The sequence below is a fragment of the Geotrypetes seraphini genome, chromosome 6 (genome assembly GCF_902459505.1).
Source record: "Geotrypetes seraphini chromosome 6, aGeoSer1.1, whole genome shotgun sequence".
Lineage (NCBI taxonomy): Eukaryota > Metazoa > Chordata > Amphibia > Gymnophiona > Dermophiidae > Geotrypetes > Geotrypetes seraphini.
The window spans coordinates 105,154,777-105,174,472 of record NC_047089.1 but is presented as its reverse complement, the minus strand read 5'-3'; positions in this window follow the sequence as shown (position 1 = coordinate 105,174,472).

The window sequence follows — 19,696 nt, the reverse complement described above, 5'->3', positions numbered from 1 at the left end:
TGACCTTCAATTGCCTTCCGAGTGAGCGGAGCTGGTCCTTTATTTCTTCCCTGTTGTATTTCCGTCTGCTAACATCGTTGGTTCCCACATGGATAAGCACTGCAGTATCCTTTCCTCCTGCTCCGTCTATGATCCTGGTGATCCTGCTGGCCACATCCTTCACTCTTGCACTAGGCAGGCAGGTGACCAGTCTATCCTCTCTTCCTCCTGCAATGTGGCTGTCCACATTTCTTATTATGGAATCTCCGACTATAATCCCAATCTTCTTTGGTTGGAGGTTCCTCGCGGGTCTTAAGTCTGTATCCACAGCGTAAGTCCTGTCATCTTTCTTCTGTGGCTCATCCTCAGATGGTCTGTCGTCTCTGCTGATTTGATTGGTGCCACCTTCTATATCAATTCTTCCTCCCTCCTGTGCTGTTCAGTTGCTGATCTCAAGCCCTGAGGTCTCCACAATCTGCTGGTGGGCATCTTCGATGTATCTCTCCAATTCTTCAATCACTTCACTAGTGCTGGACTCCACAATCAACCTCTCCTGCGTGCGATTTTCCTCTTTATTGATGAGTTCTTCCAGTTCCTTTACCGTTCCCTCCAGCAACCAGACTTTCTGTTTCAGGCTTTCCAGCTCCCTGCACCAACTGCACACGTATGACGTAGTCCCTGAGGGGAGGTAGTCATACATACTGCAGCCGATGCAGAAGACTGGAAAGCTCATCTTCTGGCTTCCGTGGGTGCTCATAACCTATTCTTCCTCTGAGCTTCCTGTGCTTTATGTGCGGTAAGTTTTGTGAGTCCTCCTGCCTTGCTTCCTGGCTCTTTCTTAAGGCGTCTTCGCAAAGGCGCTCTCGCTAAGGCGAGCGCCTTTGCCGCTTGCCTTCACCGCGCGCCGTTGGCCCACCTTTTAAGGGGGAGCCGAGTCACGCTGTTGATGATGTGCTGGGGGTGGGCGGAGCTGCCTCTCGCCTACCCCACGCTGCCTGCTAACACTTTAAGCCTTCCTCTCCTGTGTCCTGTAAAAGAATCAAACAAGGCAAACACTTACAATGGAGGTTTGCTCCAGTGTGGGGACGTTCTCCGCAGCTCTCCCTTTTAAGGGGGAGCCGAGTCGCGCTGTTGATGACACGCTGGGGGTGGGCAGAGCTGCCTCTCGCCTACCCCATGCTGCCTGCTAACACTTTTAGCCTTCCCCTCTTGTGTCCTGTAAAAGAATCGAACAAGGCAAACACTTATAATGGAGGTTTGCTCCGGTGTGGGGACGTTCTCCGCGGCTCTCCCTTTTAAGGGGGAGCAGAGTCGCGATGTTGATGACATGCTGAGGGTGGACGGAGCTGCCTCTCGCTTATCCCACGCTGCCTGCTAACACTTTTAGCCTTCCCCTCCTGTGTCCTGTAAAAGAATCGAACAAGGCAAACACTTACAATGGAGGTTTGCTCCGATGTGAGGAGCTGCAGAACTAGTAAAGCAGTGATCAATTTAACCATGCAACTTTCTTCCTCCATCCCATAACACACATAGCCTGGTGGTGATAATTATCAGATTGATTCATGAATATATAATGATGTTATGAGTATGCATCTCTTCCTTCCCATCCTCCTTAGCATGTCACATACAGCATGTTACATTACACAAAGTCTGTCTAATGTAACATGCTGTATGTGACATGCTGAGGAGGATGGGAAGGAAGAGGTGCACACTCATATATATCATTATATATTCATCCATAGCTGCATGTTAATGATGTGCTCATATGCACTTATTTATCATCATAACATATACATCATCATTAACATGCAGCTGTGGATGTGTAAGGACAGGCTGAGGAGGATGGATGGGAAGGAAGGAAGGTGCACATATCAACATATCGTACATTTTTAACATGCATGATGCAGCTATAGGCAAGCTGAGGAGGATGGGATCATACAGATGTGTATGTTCAGATATGCGCTCAGATGTGTAGTTTTTTCTGATATATTTATTAAGCTTACAGTATTTATAAAAACACATTTAATACTTGTTACAAAAAATATTGTGCAATTGTGATCTACTTCTGGCCTACAAAGGTCAAAAGAAATCCTTAACTGAGATTTTACATTCAAAAGTGAATTATAGCTACTAGCACTATTATTTATTAGTTATTTATTATGCAGATATTTGTTAGTTTGTTATTAGTTCAGTATTAGACATATGTTAGTTTAGAATAGATAGGTATAGATTACCGTAGTTTAGTTTAGGTTAAGTTAGGGCCCTGCTGAAAGAGTCTACCTTGACGTGGTTGCAGGCTTACAAATCTTTTGGTCAAAGAGTGCGGCGACAGAGAAAAGTATGTGTGTAATCGGCCCATGGAAGAAGGGGTGGTCGGGGGGGAGGGGTGCATGGGGGGCCCAATAGGATTGCTCAGTAAGGGGCCCAGAAATTTCTGATGGCGGCCCTGCTACAATTTACTTCTAATAGATCTTCCGCTGAACTGTCTCTCCATCCTGTGAGTGGGGCAAAATTCAGCTGCACAACTTATCTTCTGCCACCTCTTTACCCTCACCTTACCCCTCTCCTCAAATCACCTCACCGACTCCCTATCAATCTCCACATACAGTTCAAACTCCTATTACTAACCTATAAGTGTGTTCATGCCACAGCCCCTCAGTATCTCTCATCTCTCATTCTATGCCTCCCTGAGAACTATGTTCCTCAGATAAGCAGCTTTTATCTGTACTCTTCTCCTCCACTGCCAATTCCAAACTTTGTTCCTTTCATCTAGCTGCCCCATATACCTGGAATAAACTACCAGTTTATCTATCATGCCTGTTCCCCTACCTTGTTTAAAAGTAGACAGAAAACCAACCTTTGTAATACATTCTTCAATTCATAACCCTACTCCCCACTGCCCAATGGTAACCACCCTATCCAGCAGATTAACCATCCCCCCTAACTGTATCCCCAACCCTGGCATCCTGTTTGTCTATCTTGTCTGTTTAGATTGAAAGCTCTGAGCATAGCACGTTAGGAATAATTAATAGTACTAGTACTAGTACCGTATTTTCACGCATATAACGCGCGTGCTATACACGATTTTATAAACCGAGCATAATCATGCGCGTTATATGCGTGAACGTGTTTTACAATTTGTTTGTTACATTGCTGGTTCCCTCCCTGACGTCCGATTCATCCCCCAGCCCCCCCGCACCGTTTGCGATGGAGAAGCAGCCTACCGTGGGTTTGCGATGCCAGTGAGCCCTGCACTGCTTCCTCTGCCGCGGTCCCGCCCCTTCTCTGGGCTGCTTCCTCTACCACGGTCCCGCCCCGTCAGAGAAGTGGCAGGACTGCGGCAGAGGAAGCAGCCCAGAGAAGGGGCGGGACCACGGCAGAGGAAGCAGCTCAGGGGCTCACTGGCATCGCAAACCCACGATAGGCTGCTTCACCACCGCAAACGGTGAAGGGGGGCTGGGGGATAAATCGGACATCGGAGGGGTACGAGCGGTCCTTCAGGGTGGGGGGGTCAGTGGTCCTTCGGGGTGGGGCATCAGGCTTTCAGGGTGGGGCGGCCTTCAAGGGGGGGCCAGGACTTCAAGGGCAGGGCGGCGAGAGGAGAGTCGGGGCGGCAAGCAGCATGCACGGTATATGCGTGTGCGCGCTATATGTTAATTTATTTACATAAATGCTGTTTTCCTGCACGCTATACCCATGTATACGTTTTACACGGGTGCGCGTTATATGTGTGAAAATACGGTAGTAGTAGAAGAAAGCCATGGAAACAGCAGCTATGCCCCATGATGACATCACTAGGACTGTTGGAATCCTCAATTAAGCTCTTCAGGGCAGCTCTGGTCCACCCAGGAGCTGCCCCAATGGGATCACAAGGCAGGGGAGAGTGTTAGGAATTGAAGCTCTGCCCCCTGCCAACATCCTCAATTAAACTCTTTAGGGTAGCTCTGGTCCACCAGGAGAGAGACATAAGAGTAACATATACATAGTAACATAGTAACATAGTAGATGACGGCAGATAAAGACCCGAATGGTCCATCCAGTCTGCCCAACCTGATTCAATTTAAATTCTTTTTTTTTTTTTTCTTCTTAGCTATTTCTGGGCGAGAATCCAAAGCTTTCCCCGGTACTGTGCTTGGGTTCCAACTGCCGAAATCTCTGTTAAGACTTACTCCAGCCCATCTACACCCTCCCAGCCATTGAAGCCCTCCCCTGCCCATCCTCCTCCAAACGGCCATGCACAGACACAGACCGTACAAGTCTGCCCAGTAACTGGCCTAGTTCAATCTTTAATATTATTTTCTGATTCTAAATCTTCTGTGTTCATCCCACGCTTCTTTGAACTCAGTCACAGTTTTACTCTCCACCACCTCTCTTGGGAGCGCATTCCAGGCATCCACCACCCTCTCCGTAAAGTAGAATTTCCTAACATTGCCCCTGAATCTACCACCCCTCAACCTCAAATTATGTCCTCTGGTTTTACCATTTTCCTTTCTCTGGAAAAGATTTTGTTCTATGTTAATACCCTTTAAGTATTTGAACGTCTGAATCATATCTCCCCTGTCTCTCCTTTCCTCTAGGGTATACATATTGAGGGCTTCCAGTCTCTCCTCATACGTCTTCTGGCCAAGCCTCCTATCATTTTCGTCGCCCTCCTCTGGACCGCCTCAAGTCTTCTTACGTCTTTCGCCAGATACGGTCTCCAAAACTGAACACAATACTCCAAGTGGGGCCTCACCAATGACCTGTACAGGGGCATCAACACCTTCTTCCTTCTACTGACTACGCCTCTCTTTATACAGCCCAGAATCCTTCTGGCAGCAGCCACTGCCTTGTCACACTGTTTTTTCACCTTTAGATCTTCGGACACTATCACCCCAAGGTCCCTCTCCCCGTCCGTGCATATCAGCTTCTCTCCTCCCAGCATATACAGTTCCTTCCTATTATTAATCCCCAAATGCATTACTCTGCATTTCTTTGCATTGAATTTTAGTTGCCAGGCATTAGACCATTCCTCTAACTTTTGCAGATCCTTTTTCATATTTTCCACTCCCTCTTCGGTGTCTACTCTGTTACAAATCTTGGTATCATCTGCAAAAAGGCACACTTTTCCTTCTAACCCTTCAGCAATGTCACTTACATACATATTGAACAGGATTGGCCCCAGCACCGAACCCTGAGGGACTCCACTAGTCACCTTTCCTTCCTTCGAGTGACTTCCATTAACCACCACCATCTGGCGTCTGTCCGACAGCCAGTTTCTGACCCAGTTCACCACTTTGGGTCCTAACTTCAGCCCTTCAAGTTTGTTCAACAGCCTCCTATGAGGAACTGTATCAAAGGCTTTGCTGAAATCCAAGTAAATTACATCTAGCATATGTCCTCGATCCAGCTCTCTGGTCACCCAATCAAAAAATTCAATTAGGTTCGTTTGGCACGATTTACCTTTTGTAAAGCCATGTTGCCTCGGATCCTGTAACCCATTAGATTCAAGGAAATACACTATCCTTTCTTTCAGCAACACTTCCTTTATTTTTCCAACAACTGAAGTGAGGCTCACCGGCCTGTAGTTTCCTGCTTCATCCCTGTGACCACTTTTATGAATAGGGACCACATCCGCTCTCCTCCAATCCTCAGGAATCACTCCCGTCTCCAGAGATTTGTTGAACAAGTCTTTAATAGGACTCGCCAGAACCTCTCTGAGCTCCCTTAGTATCCTGGGATGGATCCCGTCTGGTCCCATCGCTTTGTCCACCTTCAGTTTTTCAAGTTGCTCATAAACACCCTCCTCCATGAACGGCGCAGAATCTACTCCATTTTCTCGTGTAACTTTGCCAGACAATCTCGGTCCTTCTCCAGGATTTTCTTCTGTGAACACAGAACAGAAGTATTTGTTTAGCACATTTGCTTTCTCCTCATCACTCTCCACATATTTGTTCCCAGCATCTTTTAGCCTAGCAATTCCATTTTTTATCTTCCTCCTTTCACTAATATATCAGAAAAAATTTTTATCTCCCTTTTTTACATTTTTAGCCATTTGTTCTTCCGCCTGTGCCTTCGCCAAACGTATCTCTCTCTTGGCTTCTTTCAGTTTCACCCTGTAGTCCTTTCTGCTCTCCTCTTCTTGGGTTTTTTTTATATTTCATGAACGCCAACTCTTTCGCCTTTATTTTCTCAGCCACTAGGTTGGAGAACCATATCAGCTTCCTTTTTCTCTTGTTTTTATTGATTTTCTTCACATAAAGGTCCGTAGCCATTTTTATCGCTCCTTTCAGCTTAGACCACTGTCTTTCCACTTCTCTTATGTCCTCCCATCCTAACAGCTCTTTCTTCAGGTGCTCTCCCATTGCATTAAAATCGGTACGTTTGAAATCTAGGACTTTAAGTATCGTGCGGCCGCTCTCCACTTTAGCCGTTATATCAAACCAAACCGTTTGATGATCGCTACTATCCAGGTGAGCACCCACTCGAACATTAGAGATACTCTCTCCATTTGTGAGGACCAGATCCAATATCGCTTTTTCCCTTGTGGGTTCCGTCACCATTTGTCTGAGCAGAGCCTCTTGAAAGGCATCCACAATCTCCCTACTTCTTTCCGATTCCGCAGACGGAACATTCCAGTCCGCATCCGGCAGGTTGAAATCTCCCAACAGCAGAACCTCCTCTTTCCTTCCAAACTTTCCAAAGAGCCAAAACTTTTCTCCCTGCTGATATCAATGCCACTGGAATCCCAAATTAAGTTCTCCAGAGTAGCTCCGATTCACCCAAGAGCTGCCCCAATGGAATCATGAAGCAGGAGAGAGATGTGGGAACCAAAGCTCTGCCCTACTGCAAACATCACCAGATCTGCCTATATGGGTGGTACAAGCCAAATGCATGCTTATCTTACTTCTTTGCACAACCACAATAAGCACTCCAAACAAGACCCTCAGACAGCACAAAAAACAGCACAAAAACTGCTTAAAAACCAACACAATGAGAACCAAACATCCAGCAAAGACAGGACAGTCAAAGGTTTGTTATAGCTATTTATATTACCTATTGTATAAGCAATATCCCCTACCTACTTCTACCTAATACAGAACTCAGAATGCTAAGAAACATAGCTAGAATGTGGATAATACTAGGTTTACTGATAATACTACTAGGCCAACTAACAAAAATCACACTACTAAAAAATCTGTTACCTATTATTATGATCAATATAATCCAGTAGAACAGGAGGTACCCGTATATTTTGCTCCATAAGACACACTTTTTTCCACCCAAAAGTGGGTGGAAATCTCGGTGCGTCTTATGAAGCGAAGGTACAAATTTTGTTACTCTCTCCCTGTACCATTGTAAAACCCGCCCGCCACACACCTTCTTTTTAAACCCACCCACCCACCTGCCCGCTGCCGCCGCACCTCCTTCTTAAACCCACCTGCTGCCGCCACACTTCCTTTTTAAACCTGCCTGCCTGCTGTCGCTGTATCACCTTTTTTTAACCCCCCCTTTTAAATCCTCCCAGTCCGTCTGCCCACCCGCCCTGGTCCGTCCACCCGCCTTCCCTGATCCATCCGCCTGCCTACCGTCGTCGTTGCTCCTGTTTCCTTGGTGGTCCAGTGTGCAGCCGATTCCTCATTTCCCCAAAGGCGAAACAAATCAGCAGCGCGGCCATCAGGAACAAGCTTTTTTCTCTCCTGCTCGGCCCCGCGCTGCTCTACGAATGGCTGCCGTAAGTTCTCACGAGTCTCACAAGAACCTACGGCAGCCATTTGGAAAGCAGTGCTTGGTTGAGTAGGAGAGCATAAAGCTTGCTCCTGATGGCCGTGCTGCTGATTTGTTTTGCCACTGTGAGGAGCCTGGAAGAGCAAAGGCTGCCTCAGCAGGCAGGGAGGGAGAGAAGCCGGATGGAGCTTTAAGAAAAATTTAAAAAGGTACGGGGGGCTTGCCTGGAGCTGGCTGGTTGGCCTGAAGCTGGCTGGCTGGCTTGGGGCTGGCTGGTTGGCCTGGAGCTGGCTTGAGGCTGGCTGGCTAGCCTGGAGCTGGCTGGTTGGCCTGGGGCTGGAGGGCTGTCTTGGAGCGGGCTTGCTGGGGGAAGGCTGGCTTGGGGCTGCCTACCATTAGACATGCCCACCACTAGATGTGCCCTATACCCTGTCCCAGCCTACCATACCATTTGTTTCAGAATTTTTTTTCTTGGGTTTTCCTCCTCTAGAGGTGGGTGCGTCCTATGTTCAGGTACGTCTTATGGAGCGAAAAATACGGTAAATCTATCATACACAAACTCCCCAAAAGTCACAACCCAATAATGAAGAAAATTGAGGTAATCACAGTCAACAGAACCCAGAATAAATTATACTAGAAACCAGACCATGGTAGTTCAATCAACAACCTTATGACCCAAGAGGTTAAATATAACTCCTCCCCAAAATAACTCCTAGTTCACAATTCCTGGCAACTGTATTAATTCTAGATCCCTGATAAACAAAACAGGCTTAATCAGGGACTAGTTAATACAAGACCAACCATGTTTATTACTGGTTACAATTACAGGATGAACCAATAATAAAAGACCTTCTTCCATCTAGTTATAAAATACTATATCCATGCAGAAAAAAAGAGAGAGGGATAGCAATCATCTATAAGAATTCTTTTGAAGTCACCATAACAAATTATTACCTCTCAAAACCACATAGCATGCAAAATAAAAGACCCCTCCCTAAAAGATATACTAATCTGTGCCATCTGCTACTGTTCACTAGGGAAATGGATAGAAGCCAAATATCTCTTCCAATACCTTCTAATCAATCTAATGCTGCAAGACAATGCTATTCTAGTCACAGGAGACCTAAACATACACTTAGACAAAACAGAAGACAAAGATACCTTAGAATTTCTCTCTTTTCTGGAAGGCATAGAACTAGAGATCCTATCCTTCCAAAAATAAACATAATAAAGGTCACCAACTAGACTTTATAAAAAGCAATAAAAAAAGGAAAAACAACCTAAAGATAATACTAGAAAACTAGACACCCGTAGTATGGTCAGACCACTTTCTAGTGCATTTTACAATCTATTGACAAGAACACCAAAATAAGAATATTAAAGACAGTAGACTTACCAAAGAAACAAGTGATATAATAAATAATTTTGTTGTAAGAGTCTGAGCAGATTTTGTTAAGCTTGTGTAAACACTGACAGACACATATAAAAGGTGCAATGAAGCTCTTTATTTGTTCATAAACCTGAGCCCTGTTACTTCATAGGGTCAAGAAAAAGAGTTTTATCAGTTCAAAAAGACAGTCTTTCTTTAGTCAAGTGTCATGGTCTGGTCCCAGCCAAACTCCAGAACAAAATACACATAGAATCATCATAATAAGGGTAGCTTACCCTAGCCAAGCAGATTACAAATGATTCACTTTGCCAGCCTTTCTCTGGAAGTATCTTGCTCTCTGGAGACCTCTAATCTCTGAGGGGCTGATTCAATAAATGGGCATCTTGATTATAGGCAGCAGTAGGCATCCTACCATTGTCTAGCAGCCAATCGGGATGCATATAAACCCCCAAAAAACAAACAAATAAATGAGGCAGGATGCTTACACTGTAGGCACTTGTCGCGATCAAGAAAGACACATCTGGACACATAAGCTCATCCAAGTCTAGGCTTAGGTGTGGTTTTGCCCGGAACTGGCCTTGGGAAAGCTTAGACACCTGAAATGTAGGCCAGCAAAATGCCGGCCTACATTTCAAATAAATGCGGCAAGCTGATCGTGGCAAGGGAATCCCCTGCCGTGATCAGTTGAGTGGCTGTAGAAGAAGACCTCCTATAATTCCTGCCAAAATCAGCAGGAAGGATGCCTACTCCCTCCTGCTTTTCCCCCCGAACCCCACGGAACCCCCAATACCCTGTGAAGCTTAAACCCTCGACACATCCCCGAGGCTGCAAGCCCCCATCCCATACCTCTAGGTCTCCCCCAAACCTCCCCACCCCCTGTACCTCGTAGGAGAAAGTCTAGCCAGAGGGATGCTTACACCCTCTGGCTTGCAAGCCCGCTACTCCAAGATGTTGGGCCTTTCCCTTTCCAGTGCATTCAGGGATGCACTGGGGAGGGCCCTAAGGCCTTGAATGTCTCAGATGCCTATGGTCCCTCCCAAAGGAGGGGCATTAGGCACCTGGGCCAATAGTAGTCTTTGGCCTCTTTCCCAGTGCATCCTAGGATGCATGGGGGTAGCCTAAGACTATGATTGGCCAGATACCTAAGGCGCCTCCTATGGGTGTGGGCATCCCTCTTGCCCAGCTGCTTCAGGGGTGTGGGTGTTCAGTGGTAGGAGGGAGTGAGCATCCCTCCTGCCAGTTTTGATGGGACTTGTGGTGGGTCCCCTGCTGTAGCTAATCAGCTGATCATGGCAGGTGATTCCCTTGCTATGATCAGCTGATGGCAAGGGATCGCTCAATCAGGCAGGCTTGATTAACTTGTGCCTGTGACATGGGCACTGGTTAGAGAATCGGGGTGGTTAGGCACGGTTATGTGTATGTAGGCAGACATGTTTCTATATAGGACGTTGGTGTGTGATTCTTAGCCACTTCTTGGGCAGCTGCTGAGACTGACATCCTATACAGAATCTACCCCTGAGTCTCTCTCTGGGAGTCTTCCTACAGGGCCTCTCTGACTGACTGTACTCTAGGGCATATGATCTCCTCCTTGCCCGAGTCTTGCCCCCATGACTCATCAGGTTTTCCTCACCTACTCTAAGGTGACCTATTCTTCCACTCTGTGAGTTAGCACTCTCTGCTGTATAGTGGTGTAATTTCAGTATCAGTGAGGACAAAAAATGGATAAAAATCTTCACAACCAAGAAAAAAATCTAGCCATTAAACAAATTAAATAAGAATATTGAAGACATACTAGATGTAATATACCCTAAAAAACTGAAAAAAATTGTAGATAGAATAAATTTCCCATGGTTCACAGAAGAACTACTATCACTGAAACGTGAATGAAGGTTCCTAAAAGGAAAATGCAATAAGCAGCAGACTGAAGATGGCAAAATCTCATGGAGAAAAAAGATCAAACCCAAACAAACTAGCCAAACATAAGTACAGTGCAGCACTCAGCCTTTAGTTGTATGGCAGCCATGAGGTCAGAAACATGGACACTCCATTGCAAGATTGTAGCATCAAAGAACAGCATGCATTAGTGAACTTTCTTTGGACAGAGATAGTGAAACCTATGTAATTCACCATTGGATATTACATAAGAACATAAGAACATAAGCAGTGCCTCTGCCGGGTCAGACCACAGGTCCATCCCGCCCAGCAGTCCGCTCCCGCGGCGGCCCAAACAGGTCACGACCTGTCTGTATTACCAGAAGGGGCTCACTTGCCACCTTGGTTTCTCATTTAAGTCCTGTCTTCCTATCGAGGTCCTAACCCTCCGGTCTTGCACATGCACGACCTGGTTTGGTTTCTATACTCATTACCTGGTTAGCTTTCTATACTTGTGTTACATCCCAGCTCCTCCCTCAGTATCCCACGATCCCTTTATCCTTCAGGAATCCGTCCAATCCCTGTTTGAATCCCTGTACCGTATTCTGCCTGATCACTTCCTCCGGTAGCGCATTCCAAGTGTCCACGACCCTTTGGGTGAAAAAAAACTTCCTTGCGTTTGTTCTGAACCTATCTCCCTTCAGTTTCTCCGAATGCCCCCTCGTACCTGTTGTCCCCTTCAGTCTGAAGAATCTGTCCCTATCCACCCTCTCTATGCCCCTCATGATCTTGAAGGTCTCTATCATATCTCCCCTGAGCCTCCTCTTTTCCAGAGAGAAGAGCCCCAGCCTATCCAACCTCTCGGCGTATGGGCAGTGTTCCAGCCCTTTTACCATTTTCGTTGCTCTCCTTTGGACTCTCTCAAGTACCGCCATGTCCTTCTTGAGGTGCGGCGACCAATACTGAACGCAGTATTCCAGATGTGGACGCACCATCGCTCGATACAATGGCATGATGACTTCCCGTGTTCTGGTTGTTATGCCCTTCTTTATGATGCCAAGCATCCTGTTGGCTTTTTTCGAGGCTGCTGCGCACTGTGCAGATGGCTTCAGTGATGCATCCACCAGCACACCCAAGTCTCTCTCAAGTCTGCTGTCTCCCAACAATACCCCCCCCAATTTGTAGTTGAACAACGGGTTCTTTTTCCCTATATGCATGACCTTGCATTTGTCCACGTTAAAGCGCATTTGCCATTTGTTTGCCCAGTCTTCTAGCTTGTCCAGGTCTCTTTGTAGGTCCTCACACTCCTCCCTGGTCCTAACTCTGCCGCACAGTTTGGTATCGTCTGCAAATTTTATAACCTCGCACTTTGCCTCCTTTTCCAGGTCATTGATAAATATGTTAAAGAGTAATGGCCCCAGCACCGACCCCTGTGGTACACCACTCGTGACTCCCCGCCAGTCAGAATATTGACCCTTTACTCCGACCCTCTGCAGTCTGCCCGACAACCAGTCCTTGATCCATCTGTGCACATCCCCTCCCACCCCGTGGTTCCACAGCTTCTTAAGCAGCCTTTCATGTGGCACCTTGTCGAAAGCCTTTTGAAAATCGAGGTAAATGATGTCTATGGGTTCCCCATTGTCCACCCGACTGCTTATTCCCTCAAAGAAGTACAGAAGGTTCGTTAGGCACGACCTTCCCTTACAGAATCCGTGCTGGCTTGTTCTCAATAGGTCATTTTTCTCGATGTGCTCGCAAATGCCGTCCTTGATCATAGCTTCCACCATCTTCCCTATAATTGAAGTCAGGCTCACCGGCCTGTAGTTCCCGGGGTCACCCCTCGATCCCTTCTTGAAGATAGGTGTGACATTCGCCAATTTCCAGTCCTCTGGTACCTCACCAGTTTTCAAGGATAGGTTGCAAACATGCTGGATTGTGCCCGCTATTTCTTGTCTTAGTTCCTTCAGAACCCTTGGGTGGATCCCGTCCGGGCCCGGTGATTTGCCGCATTTTAGCCTGTCTATCTGTTTGAGGACATCCTCCTTACTTACCTCTATGTGATCCAATTTTTCAGCCTGTTCCCCACTCATGAGCTCCTCTGAGTCCGGTATATTAGATGTGTCTTCACTCGTGAAAACCGACGAGAAGAACGTGTTCAACCTCTCAGCTACCTCTTTATCCTCCTTAATCACTCCCTTCCTATCCCCATCATCCAACGGCCCCACCTCCTCTCTCGCTGGTCGCTTTCCCTTAACTTAACTGAAGAATGCCTTGAAGTTTTTCGCCTCTCTGGCCAGCCCCTCTTCGTATTCCCCCTTTGCTTTTCTAACCTCCCGGTGGCATTCCTTTTGGCATATTGACTCAGTATGGACATGAATCAACGAAAGGCTTATGAATGGATAAAAAGATTCAAAGTGGGATAAACAAGTGTAACTGACGAAGGTCATTCTAGTCGCCCATCAACATTGCATGCACAAGAGCAGATTGACAGGGCAGATGCCTTGATTAAAGAAGACCGATAAATAATGGTGTCTTAATTGACTGCAAATTTGGATATCAGCTATGGAACAGCATTTGCCATAATGCATGATGACTTGAGATACAGGGAAGTCTGTGAATGATGGGTTCCCAAACAGTTTACTGATCTGCACAAGCAACAGTGTGGAGACAACCCAGTTCCAAAGATGGTATGAAGAAGATACAAATATTCTAGAGAGAATTGTCACCGCCGATGTGACATGGGTGCATCACTGTGTCCTGTAAAGTTAAAGAAAAAGCAGCTAAAAACTTCTTCTCTGCAGGAATGCAGAAACTAGTTAAATAATACAACAATGTGTCTTGCATGGGATGTTGGGGGAGGGGTGTAGAGCTCGGCTGTTCTTTATTTATTTGGTTAGTTTGGAGGTGTACTGGAGGGCATAAGTGCATATGAGGGAGGGAGAGAGGAATCTCCCTGCCAGCTAATCTATGCAGGGAAAGAGTGTGGTGCAGTGATTAAAGCTACAGCCTTAGCACCCTGAGGTTGTGGGTTCAAACCCATGCTGCTCCTTGTGATCCTGGGCAAGTCACTTAATCTCTCCATTGCCCCAGGTACGTTAGATAGAAACTGCTTGAGTACCTGAATAAATGCATGTAAACCGTTCTTAGCTCCCCTAGGAGAACAGTATATAAAAATAAATTAAATAAGAGAAAATAAACCAGCTCAGCTGATGGGGATTCCCCTGCCATGATGAGCTGATTGGCAAGCTCTCAATGAACTGTTTTTTTCCCCCTATCTTTGGGTGGTGGGAGGGAATCAGTGACCACTGGAAAAATAAGAGGGGATCATGCTTTAATGCCTCCAGTGGTCATCTGGTCAGTTTGGACAGCTTTGGGGCACTTAGATACAACTAAAACAGGTCTAACTGCTGGTGAATAAGTTCCTTCTAGGATGTCTTGGGAAAGCTTTGATTATTGTTGCAGGACATCAGGTTAAGCCCACCCAATTTCCGCCCATAACACACCTTTCAACACACCCCTTTGAGCTCTGGAAACACTACAGCCTAGAAGTGCTGCTGGAAATCCAGAAAGTCAGTTTTGATTATTGGCACTTGGACTTACCAACTATTAGGACATCCAAGTGCCAACTTGGGATGGTTTTTGGACATTACAATGTTATGATTATGAGCCTCATATTATAGATGAGAGGAAAAAATCTGATATTTTGATGGTAGTTACTTTGAATGTGCATTCATCACTGAATGAATGGATAACTGACAGGTTAATTTTCATTTTTGGTAGAATACAGTATGGGGCTCATAATCAAATCTTAAACACGTCTAAAAACCCACTCTAGGCCTCTGAATCCAGCTGTGTGCCAAGAGCTAAAAGGGGTATATCTAGAGGAATGCTTAGGGCAGGATGGGGGCCGACCTAGACATCCTGTAGGGATAATTAAATGTTATACTAGACATCCTGGACAAACCTTAAATGTTATGAGTTAGACTATATAAAAATAGGTATAAGTGCCAAAAAGATATCCAAAGTGACCAGATAACCACTGCAGAGACAAAGTAAAGACCTTCACACACTCCCCCATTGTTCATTGATCCCCTCAAACACCCACAAAGATCAGAATAATCAGCACCTGGTATAGGAAAGCCTAGTAGAGCTGTACACAAGTGTCTTAAACAGCCTGGGGGGCGGGCTAGTGAACCAGAAAGAGGAGGACCCAGGCCCATAAGCCACTCTAACCACTAAATTTATGGTGGAACATATGAACCCTCAAAAACCCCACTCTACTGCCATATAGGTGCCCCTGCAGCCATAAGGGCTATTCAGGTTATAGATAGGTGGGTATAGTGGTTTTAGGGGGTTCACCATAACCTATAGGGGAGATCTGGTGATATGTTTATGTGGCACCCTTTTTGTGAAGTTCACAGCAGTGCCCTCTAAGCTTCCCCACTGCTCTATTGCCATGGCTGGGTGGCCAGTGCATTACAAGATTGGCCCCTCCTATGTCCAAATGATCTTGTTCTGGGCGTTTGGGACTTGGATTAAATTTTAGTCAAAAATGTGGTATAGAGATGGACGTTCTGGCGGTCTGGATGAACAACAGCCTGGATGACCAGATAGACAATTTCTGAAAAAAATATTTTAGACATATTTTTTCAAAAATGAGCATTTTCCCACTGCCAACTTTTGGTGTCTAACACCATATGTCTAAATCGGACTTAGACATTTGTTTTGATTATGCCCCTCCACGCCTTCTTTGTAAGTATGAAACCAGATTTGCTGAGAAACAGAGACATATGGCTAAGCATATTAAGGTCTGAGCTCTATTGAAGGCTATTTCTGATGCTGATCTTCAGGGTGTGTAACTGCCCTTTTGGTGTTATCAAGAGCGTTTTGTCTTCCTAGACCATGGGGTGATCTTCCAAGGGCTGCTGAGCAGGGATGGTGTGCATCTATCAAAGAAGGGAAGAAGTGTCTTTGCCAGCAGGTTGGCTAATTGACTAAAAAGGGCTTTAAACTAGAAGTGATGGGGCAGGGTGATCATAGCTCCCGGGTGAGTCTAAACCCTCAGATAAGTAAATCACTTAATACCTCTACACAGATGCGAAAAGGGGGCAATGATTGGAAAGCAGTATATACTAATTCTTGAAGTATGGGAAACAAGATTCAGGATCTAGAAACTGTGATGGAAGAAGATGAGTTGGATATAGTGGCGATCACAGAGACATGGTTCACAGAGAGCCATAACTGGGATGTAGTTATACTAGCCTATAATCTATTCAGGAAAGACAAGGTAGGAAGAAAAGGAGGAGGAGTAGCGTTATATGTTAAAGAACATATTAAAGCCATACAATTGCAGGATCTGCAGGGCAAGGAAGAGGCACTGTAGATCAATTTGGAAAGAGGGAATGGTGGATATATTTACATTGGTGTGATATACAGGCCTCCTTCACACATGGAAGAAGTAGATAGAAGTTTAATAGTAGACATTCAGAATATATCTAAAAAAGGGTAAGTCTTGCTAATAGATGATTTTAACATGCCAGATGTTGATTGGGGTATCCCTATTGCAGGGTCTTCTAGAAGTAGGGAGATTCTGGATTCTCTACAAGGAGAACTGTTCCAGCAGTTGGTAATGGAACCCACATGGGATGGGTAAGGTGACCATATGTTCCATTTTGAAAGGGACCGTCCCGTTTTTAGATCCCCTGTCCCATTGTCCCCACACAGCTAAGGGATGCCAAAATGTCCCGTTTTCAGGGACAGCATCCCGAAGCTGTACGCGGGGACAATGGGATAGGCAATCACTTCCCCTCCCTCCCTCCCTCCAGCACCGAAGCCGAAGCCTGCCCCTCCTGACCAGTCCCCACTGATGCTGCCTACCGCTGCTTCAAACACCCTCCCCCCCACCGCCACCGCTGCAACTAAAGCAAAGGAAAGTCCAGGCGCCAGCCCACAAACCTTCCCAACGTCAATTCTGACATCAGAGAGGAAGTTCTGGGCCAGCCAATCGCTGCCTGGCTAGCTCGGAACTTCCTCTCTGACATCAGAATTGACATTGGAAAGAAGGTTTGTGGATTGGCACCAGGACATTCATTTGCTTTAGTTGCGGCAGGCAGCAGTGGCGGCGTGGGGTGTATGTGTATTTGAAGCAGTGGTAGGCATCAGCAGTGGCAGCTGGTCCAGAGGTGGGGCAAGCTTCAGCTTCGGCTTTGAAGGGAGGGAGGCAGGCAGGCTGGCTTTAGCGCAAGAGGGAGGGAGGGAGGCTGGCTAGCTTCGGAGGAAAGGGGTGGGAGAGAGGCTGGATGGCAGGGACTGGGGCATAGGAAGGAACACTGGGGGCTCTAAGGACATGGAAAGGAGACACTGAGGGCACTAAGGACTAAACTAACTAAACTAGACCTTAAGTTTATATACCACATCATCTCCACAATTGTACAACTCGGCATGGTTTACAGGAATTGGTATAGAGAAGGGATTCCAATGAGGTTTACAGGAGAGTATAGAGAAAGTTTAGAGGGACTTAGTATAACAAAGAAGAGGAAGTATTACATTTTTGAGAATAGCCAAGTTTTCAGATGTTTTCGGAAATGTTGGAGGGTGCCCAGATTCTGAAGTGGGGTAGTAAGCTTATTCCAGAGCTCTATGATTCTGAAGGAGAGGGATGTCCCTGGTTTTCCTGCATGGGATATGCCTTTTAATGAGGAGAAGGATAGTTTTTTTTTTTTTTTTTTTAAGTTCAAGTATTTTTATTTATGGTAATACAAGAAGAAAATAACACCATAGTAATAGATGTACAGGTAAATCACATTTAGCTCTCACACAGCTCAAACTTGCACAGGAAAATGCTATACATAATACAGATCTGTCTCATAGAAAAAAGTTTAGTAGGAATGTCCTTTAAAATATATACATACCAGAGACACAAAAGGTCAATTAGAGCAGTAATCAAGTAATGGTTGCCAGATATCATAATATTTATATATCAGTTGAGTTTGTTCAGCATAAATTTTTTCATATTTACCATTGATGCAAAGAGCATTCCACCACATATGGAAATCTACTTTAGTAAGGTCTTTCCAGCAGTATAATATCGTTTGTATAGCTATTGCCACCATTATGGTGAATAAGCGTTCCGAAGACTTAGACATGGAGGTCGACAATGTTTGACTCATACCGATAAGTGTAGCATGTGACAGCATATCATTGATCTGTAGAACCTCACAGATGGTTTTCCATACTCTGTCCCAAAAGTTTTGTACATGTGAGCATGAGAAAAGTAAGTGTTCCAAGGAGCCCTCGGATGAATTACAGGTCCAGCATAGAGATGTGGTGTCCATACAGCTCTGTGGAACACGAAGAAAATGGATTGCAATAGTGAAGCAGAGCGAATGGATTTGAAGAAGTTCTTCCATAGCTCCTCCCAATCGATAGCATCAGATGGGAGACTGAGTTTGTAATTCCATTTCTGTTCCAATTCTGTAGAACCAGGGAAAGCCTTCATCTGTAAGATTTTATACCATATTGACGCAGTGAGAACTTGCCCAGCATTCCTATGTAAGAAACTACGCAGTCCAGGGTCAATGTGGTAAGTAAGGATCTTAGGATAGTTTGAATTTTTGGGGGGATCTGGTGATATTAGGATTTGAGGAATTCCAAGATAGTGGGATAAGGGGAGGAAGGATGCCGTGTAGGATCTTGACAGTTAGGCAGGCGCATTTAAACTGAACCCTAAAGATTACTGGAAGCTAGTGAAGCTTAGATAGGAGCGGGAAGACATGGTCAAATCTACTTTTTGCGAAGATTAGCTTAGCCACGGTATTCTGAATCCGCTGAAGGCTTCTCTTTGTTAGGCTTAAGTAGATGGAGTTACAATAGTCCAGTCTGGAAAGGATGATGGATTGTACAAGGACAGCAAATTGTTGTTGATGGAAGCAGGATCTCGCTTTCCTCAGCATGTGAAGGCTTGAAAAAGCATTTTTTTACCAAGGAGTTGAGGTGATCGTTGAAGGATAGTATAGAGTCAATGATGATGCCCAGAACTTTGCTAGAGAACTCAAGCTGCAGTGTGGTACCAGAGGACAGTGGGATGAGGGTGGGTAGCTGATCTAATTCTGGGCCAAGCCAAAGTAGTTTTGTTTTAGACTCGTTCAGTTTCATTTGTACGGTGAGGGCCCAGGATTGGAGATTTGTTATACAAGAGGATATGTTCTCAGAGAGCTTGGTGAGGTTCGAATCGGTCTCGAGGAGGACAAGGATATCATCAGCATAAGTGTAAAGTGTTTCCAGGGGGGACAGATGGAGGAGTTTCAGGGATGATATATAGATGTTGAAAAGAATAGGGGATAGAGGTGAACCCTGCGGGACTCCACAAATCAGTTTTCAAGGAGAGGATGATGTGCCATTCATGTTAACAGTGTAAGAGTGGGAGCGTAAGAATTTCAAGAACCAGTCTAAGACTGTAGAGTTAATGCCAATCTCAGAAAGTTTGAAAATAAAAATATCATAATGGACATCAAAAGCTGCAGAAAGGTCAAATTGTAGAAGAACAGCAAACTTATTATGAGAATTAAGTTGTTGAACCTTTGAGATTAATGAGGCCAATAAGGATTTGGTGCTGAAGTTGGGTCTAAAGCCATATTGGTTAGGAAGGAGAATGGAGAATCTCTCTAAAGAGGATGAGAGTTGGGTAGATATGATGGACTCTAACATCTTGGTCAGGAGAGGAATATTTTCTATTGGATGGTAGTTGGA